The sequence below is a fragment of the Prunus mume genome, linkage group LG2 (genome assembly GCF_029339155.1).
Source record: "Prunus mume cultivar Tortuosa linkage group LG2, ASM2933915v1, whole genome shotgun sequence".
In the NCBI taxonomy this organism is placed as follows: domain Eukaryota; kingdom Viridiplantae; phylum Streptophyta; class Magnoliopsida; order Rosales; family Rosaceae; genus Prunus; species Prunus mume.
Window position 1 is genome coordinate 19,200,945 of NC_142699.1, and position 7,546 is coordinate 19,208,490.

Here is a 7,546-nt window from a genome sequence, read left to right on the forward strand (position 1 = left end):
TTCACCCAAAACGAGTGAGAGAGCCTGTTGTGTTTGTGACTTTGTCACACGTTTTTACGTTGTGTTACGTGTGTAAGTGGGTGGGTTTAGACTTGAGAGGGAGATGAAACAAGCAAGCCCAATCGATGCGTGGAGATATATTTTGATTGAAGAACAGAAGCTTGCTTTATTTTATTATATTATTACACAAGAGACGACTTGCACACCTCTCAAAACGGATGAGTCAGCCAAGCAAAGGTAAAAATTTAAAGACTCAAATAAGTTGAAGTAATTGACCAAAAAAAAAAAAAAAAGTTGAAGTGGTACGTGTTACAGTTCATCATGTTCATAGGCATACATTCTCACTGCAGGTCCTGGAGGGTTGCAATTTCAGTTTCGGTTTCGGTTTCGGTCGTAGAGCGCATCGCGACACCCTGAACAAAGGGTGATTCAACACTGTCTATTTCGACGCGTGCATTTGAGATGTTGTGGATCGTAATAGCCCTCAAGCGTGTTTGATTGGCGGTACCCTCGGATCTCTTGGAGAGATCGACCAATTAGTTTCAAGGCTCGCCAGTGAAAGGCCTCGCTTAAGGATCGTACTCTTCCTTCATGGTAGTGCGGACTCCCTCAATTTGTCGGAACCTTGCCGCTTAAAGCATTTGAATGATCACAACAAACCCTAAGGCTTGTTCCGGTTGGGATACCGCCGACCGCAGCCTGATGGCCTCATCTAGTTGATTGCGTCCCGAAAGATTTGCTCAAGAACAGGTGTCTTCTCATCTATATTTGGGTCACGGTTACGACGCCGGCGTCGTCGCCCTGCACCGCGTAAGCCGTAGGTGCCATTGAAGCGCGAGTAGGAACCCGAGTGGTGCCGGGGAATAAGACGTGGATTGGAGGCTTATCGTCGGGAGCATTTTCTGCAAGAAAGTAGGATCGACCACCTGCAGCATAACCCACCACGTAAGCGTTCACCACATCGATTGCCACCGTGATGGTATTGTTTTCAGAGTTTGTTAGATCAACAAGCGAAAGCGCTGTGCATTCTGCACATCTTCTTTCGTGGCAGCACCGGTATACCATGTGACGTGGGCCGTCCGGTGTGAGTCTGAGTCGCAGAGCATCTATGAAGGTGCGGTATGTCTAGGGGGTTGCATTCCTAGTGGAGAAGACGAGTGCCATGTTAAACCAAGCAGAGAAACTGGAGGGAATGATTTTCCCCACGAGAATATTCGCCAAAGATTCCTTCGTCTTCTCCGCTTCTCTTTCTCCCTGCAAAACATATCGGAGTAAAAGGACCACACCCGGGGGGTGTTGGCCAAAGGCCCTCCGATGCCTAAGTTAGGTAAGGTATTTCAAGGAAAACCGAGTGGCCGGAGCCGTGTGTGGTGGCCGGAGCCTTGTGTAAGGGAGAGAAAGAAAGTGGTGGCTAGGGTTTGTGAGAAATGATTTCTGCAGAGTTTCAGGTAGGAATTTAGACGTACCTCCACCATTGTGTGTGGCTATGCTTTTATAATGGTCTTGGAGACTAGGGTTTCAGAGGAATAATTCCGTAGATGGAAGGGAATTATTCCTTCCCCTTTATGGAATTGATTTGATTAATTAGGGATTTGATTTATTAGGGTAAATCAAATCCCTAATTGTGGTAGGTATCAAATCAAATCCTATTTCAATTAGGTAACTCCTCATTTAATTGAGAATCGGGGTAGGAATTAGGAATCAATTCTCAACCCAATTAGGTAGTCTTCAATTTAATTGGGTAACCCCCAATTAAATTGAGTAACTCCCAATTAGGTTGATTAATTCCCAATTAGGTCAAATAATCCCCAAATGGAATGAATTATTTGACCTAGGGTTTTGACTTAATTTGGTTACCACAAATGCCCCCCAGCTTCTGCATGGCGCGTGGTGGCATGTAGGAGATGTAAATGCTCCGTTGGGTTGTCCATCAACTGGGCTTCCTTCGTGGACCTGGGCTCCTGAGTAGAGGAGGTATTTGACTTGCCAATTTTATGAACTCCCAAGTTGGAAAGAGTTTGCGATTCCTTGTAGGTCAAGGAATTTTGATCCTTATAAATGTAGGGCTCCTCCAATTTATTCTTCACACCAAAAAGTCTATTCCACCGATTTTGTAAGTGAGAGAGAGAGAAACTTTGGAGAGCTTTCCCAGCGTGCTTGAAACTTCATCTTTGCTGTCCATCCAAGGTAATTAGCCTAGAAGAATTTTTGTGTCTCTGACTTTTAGCACCTTGGTCCGTATATTCTAGCTGGTCATTGGAGCTGCGAGGCATGGGGCGTGGTTTGGTGAGATGTGCTCACGGGCTGGTGCATGGAGGTCTGAAGTTGCATGCTTTGGGGCTAGAGCGGCGTCGCTGGGCTTGAATTGGAGGTCTGGAGGCTCTGTGCCATGCACGCATTGAGTTGGGCCGTGGGCGTGGGCTTGCGCTAGGCAAGCCGCCACTGGAGCGGGCTGCGCTGGAGTCGGGCCTTGCGCGAGACTTAGGCCGCGCCATGTTTGGAGCGAACGGGCCAGGCGCTAGGCGGGCCTCTCTTGGACTTAGTCTTTGGGCTGTGGTGTGTGGTGCAACTTGGGCCTGTACCGAGCACTCTTGGCTATCCTTCTCGGCTTAGGTGATCCAAGCGACCAATTTTATTTTATTTTTTGTTGCTGCTGTGTTTTTTTTTTCGACTTGCGAATTTTTCCGGTATTCTAACTTGTAGAATTCTTTCTTTTTTGGCAGCCACTCGTTGACCAACTATGTCTTCCGGGGACGGTAGCAAGGCTCCAAGCTCTCAAGCACCTTTATACTTGTGGGGAGGCTCCCTAGTGCCTAGCAAGAAATTCGTGGCCAACTTGCACCGCATGACGACCGATGCTCGGAGTGGCGGGCTGCCTTCACATCTGCCATTCCAGATGACGCGTGCAGTCAAGCCATCTGAAGTCTTGGGCTGATAGCAAGCCTTTGGTAGATGTGAATGATCCCGCGCTAGGGTCATTACCTTCCGTCCTTTTACTTTTCCTTGGGCTTCAAATTCCATGTCGAAGCTTTTCAAGGAGGTGTTCTGCGCCATGGAGTGTGCTCCGAGCCGCTGTACTCCCAATGTTTACGGGCAATCATATGCTTCGAGAATCTGAGCCGTTTCTTCACTTTGGGTGACGGTGCGCGAGTTCTTTTATTTTTCGAGGTGAGGCACTTTGAGCAGTATGCCCAAGTTCGCACCTACAAGACCAAGCTGTTCGACGGTCTCATCGGGAGATCACGCTTGGCATGACGACGTGTTGGAAGTTAGCGGACGGTGGGAGGGCGACGTTCGTGACGGCCCACTTGTTCCCGTCACCTATTGCCATGGTATGTCTTTTGCGACTTTTGATACGTTCCTTTTTATTTGAATTTCTTAAAGTGTGGTTGACTAACTTCTGTCTTCTGCTTATAGTGAATGACATCAGCAAGCAATTGGAGCTTGGACTAGACATGGCTAAGGTCCGTCGTGCTTTGAACATCCCTCAAAAGTTTCGCGAGTGGCGTTGGCTGTTGAGCGAGTACCGTGAGGTAGATGGTGGTCGCCCCCTGAGGATGTCGAAGGTGGGCGCAGAATGGCCCGACCGATGATCCGCCTCTGATGCAGGAAGAGTGTTCTGTGAATCTCCACTAAAGAGAAAGGCTGCTACCAAATCTTCCAGTGAAGCTACTTCTTGCACGCCAAGAATGGGTCTCCATCGAGGAAGAAGCCAAGGCTCCCTTCTGCTGAGAAGACTCAAGTGGGGTCTACTCCGTCATCATCTACCAGGATCAAGCATCTCGTGGGTGGAAATTGCATGAAGGTTGGTGGTATGCGCGGTGCTCGGGATGTTCTGCCCGAGCCTCCTGCTGACAAGCTTGAAAAACATGATCTGCCTCGTGAGACAACTCGTGCCTGGCCTAGTTCTGCTGAGCGTCAAAGAGATGTAGACATTCCTCCTCGAAGTTCAAGTCGTCTGCATCGGTCGAAAGATGGAGATCGGTGGGAGGTCCGCTTATGATCCAAATGTTGAACCGTGGGCAGTCAAGTGTGGAGTTGATTCAGTATCATTGACTCCTTTGGAGATAAAGTTGGCGGAGGCTAAGAAGATGAGAGAGTCATCTGCTCGGGCTAAGGGTTCTTCTTCAGCGACGGCGGTTGATCCCAAGGTGGACAAGTCTAGCCCTGCAGGGGATGCATGCGTGTCCGATCTGCTCAAGACGAACTTCCTATCAAACTCGTCCTCATGTACTGAGCTGGTTGATCACATCCGTCAGGCCGGTGATCTTGGCACTTTCTCGAGCCTTTCCTTGGAAAAATAAAGGGAAGCGACATTCCATCTGATCCAAAAAGGATTGATTTTTGCTGCAGAGACCATTCAGAACTCATCTGTTGTTGCCCTCTTACTCGACTTAGCGAGGTGGAGAACAAGAATTCTGAATTGGCTAGCCATCTTGCCACGGAGCAGGCCCGTTATGAGAAGAAGACGCATGATTTGAGGACAATGATATCCGAGCTGAAAAGCTCCCTTACCGAGAAGGATTCTGAGCTCAACTCTCTTGCCACTGATTTGGTTAGCCGCAAAGATGCCTTCTTTAGTCTTGAGCGGAAGAATGCTGACATCTTCCTTAGCTATGACAAGCTCCTGGCTAGATTTCATGCATACCACAAGCCCGCAGAAAAATCCAAGTCTGAAGCCATCATAGATGCGTACAAGTTGGGCTACCACCTGTGCGGATGAGACTACTCCCTTGTATGCGATTGATGTAGACATCAAGACACTCTGCCTGATTCACCCCGTGCGGAAGGAGGAACGAAGAGCGGCAGTTGGAGAGGATGGAGGGAGGATGACGCATAGATGAGATGATGGCGATGTTACGGAGCAGGCAGATGAGGCTGCTGAAGGCATAGCTGATCAGTGGACGCCAAAGAGGTTGCAACTCATAGGTCTCCTGCTGGCGCTTCGGAGTAGATGAAGACTTCTTTGTTTCTTTTCAGCTTTTGTAGTTTGCTTTCTTGTTTAGAATAATTGGTCCTTTTTGACCATATTCTTTTTGTTAAACTTGGCCGGTTGGTCATCTTGTTATGGATGTGAACTATTAAGTAATCAGCTTCTATCTTGATTGCACTTCTTCTTTGGAGATTTATGAGTGATAGGGTTCCCTTTGGGGGATTCCGAGCGTATTCTGCACATCTCGTATGGTGTTTTTCTCTTAGGAAGTTGGCGAGTGCCAGGGTCCCCCTTGAGGACTCGGGCGTGCCACCACATCCCTTAGGATGATTTCCCTTAGAAAGTTGGCCAGTGCCAGGGCCTCCCTTAAGAGGCTCCGGGCATGTCCTGCACATCCCTTAAGATGATTTCCCTTAGGAAGTTGGCGAGTGCCAGGGCCCTCCTTAAGAGGCTCCGGGCGTGTCTTGCACATTCGTTAGGATGATTCCCCTTAGGAAGTTGGCGAGCACTAGGGCCTCCCTTAAGAGGCTCCGGCGTGTCCTGCACATCCCTTAGGATGTTGGCGGCGCCAGGCCCCCTTTAAGAGGCTCCAGCGTGTCCTATTTTCTCTTAGGAAGTTGGCGGCGCGGGGCCCCCAAGAGGCTCGGCGTATTCGCACATCCCTTAGGATGCCTTGGTCGTCGCCTGCGGCTCCCGAAGAAGCGATTATGGGCAACTATGCGTCTATCCTGCCTCCTTAAGAAACGGATAGGAACTCGGATATTCCCGAAGGCATGGAGACCTCCTTTAAGAAATTCCTAGCGCACCTGCGTCTCCCTTAGGGCGCTTTTTACGCTCGTTTCCGAAGGGCGTTTTGGTCGTCCGCCTTGCGTCTCCCTTAGACGCTTATGGGCAATCGCTGCGTGTCTATCCTGCCTCCCTTAGAAAACGGATAGGGACTGGATACTTCCATGAAGGCATGGAGACCTCCTATTAAGAAATTCTGGCGCACCTGCGTCTCCCTTAGGGCGCTTTTACGGTGCGTCTCCGAAGGACGCTTTGGTTGTCACCTGCGTTTCTCTTAGGGACGCCCTATGGGCAACTGCATGTCTATTCTGCCTCCCTTAGGAAACGGATAGGGACACGGATACTTCCCGAAGGCACGGAGACCTCCTTTAAGAAATTCCTAGCGCACCTGCGTCTCCTTAGGGCGCTTTTACGGGCTGCGTCTCCGAATGACGCTTTGGTCGTCACCTGCGTCTCCTTAGGACGCTACTTATGGGCAATCGCTGCGTGTCTATCCTGCCTCCCTTAGGAAACGGATAGGGACACGGATACTTTCGCGAAGGCACGGAGACCTCCTTTTAAGAAATTCTGGCGCACCTGCGTCTCCTTAGAACGCTTTTTACGGGCTGCGTCTCCGAAGGACGCTTTGGTCGCCTGCGTCTCCCTTAGGACGCTGCTTATAGGCAATGTTTGTGTTTTGTAGGCAGGTAAGACATTTTGGAATGAGAAACTGAACTTATATTGATATTCATAAGATTACAGTCCTTTATTCGAAAATGAAAATAACTGAGTACAAAACTTGAAACTTCTAGTAGTCATGAGGAAGCATTATGGATAATACTTTCGGAGATGGTGAACATTCCATTGTCGTGGTATTTGCTTCCCATCAATGGTGTCCAATGTGTAGCTTCCTCTGCCCCCGGACCGGCTGATCACATAAGGGCCTTCCCAGTTGGGATTCATCTTTTTCGACCCTTGTCTTAGTGCGGTGATGAAAGCCTTTCTTAGCACGAGGTCACCTGGTTGAAACTGTCTGACCTTAGCTCTTTTGTCGTAGTAAGACTTCAACTGCTGCTGGTAGGAGGCGACTCGGATAATGGTCTTCTCACGTTCGCCCTCAAGTAGGTCAAGGTTGAGCCTCATTTGCTTGGAGTTCTGGTCAACACTGCCCACCTCGAGGTTTATAGAGGGGACTGTGATGTGAGGAGGGATGATTGCTTCCGTCCCATAGGCGAGGGAGAATGGGGTTTCACCAGTTGACCTTCGCTTGGTGGTGCGATAAGCCCATAGTACTCCGGGGAGTTCATCCACCCATTTTCCTTCGGCGCCTTCTAGCCTCTTCTTCAAGCAGTCCAATATGACTTTGTTGGATGCCTCGGCCTGCCCATTTCCTTGTGGATACCTCGGAGTTGACATGTGTTGTTTGATCTTGTATTTCGCAAAGAAGGCGGTGATATGCTTGCTAATGAACTGTGAGCCATTATCAGTGACCAGGGATTGTGGGCAGCCAAATCGGCAGATGATGTTTCTCCAGATGAATCGCTCCACATCGGCTTCTTTAGTAGAGGATAGAGCTTCGGCCTCGATCCATTTAGTGAAGTAGTCGGTGGCGACGATCATCATCTCTTTCTTGGCAGGCGCCGGTGGCAAGGGACTGTTTTGCGGATGGTAAACTTCGGCAGGCAAATTAGGGATCGGCTTGTATCGGCGCAACGATCACACTTTTGACATATTGGTAGTCGTGGCGCATGGTAGGCCGAAGTAGCCTATGTTTAGAGCCTTCGGGCGAGTGACCTGCCCCTAGAGTGGTTGCCACATTCGCCGTCGTGAATTTTGCAGAGGACCTCA

General features: G+C 49.4%; 1 pseudogene; it reads right to left on the reverse strand.

Moving 5' to 3' along the window:
• Positions 1-293: 293 nt before the first annotated feature.
• On the reverse strand, positions 294-1,164 carry LOC103342091 (abrin-b-like; annotated as a pseudogene).
• Between the last annotated feature and the right edge of the window lie 6,382 nt (positions 1,165-7,546).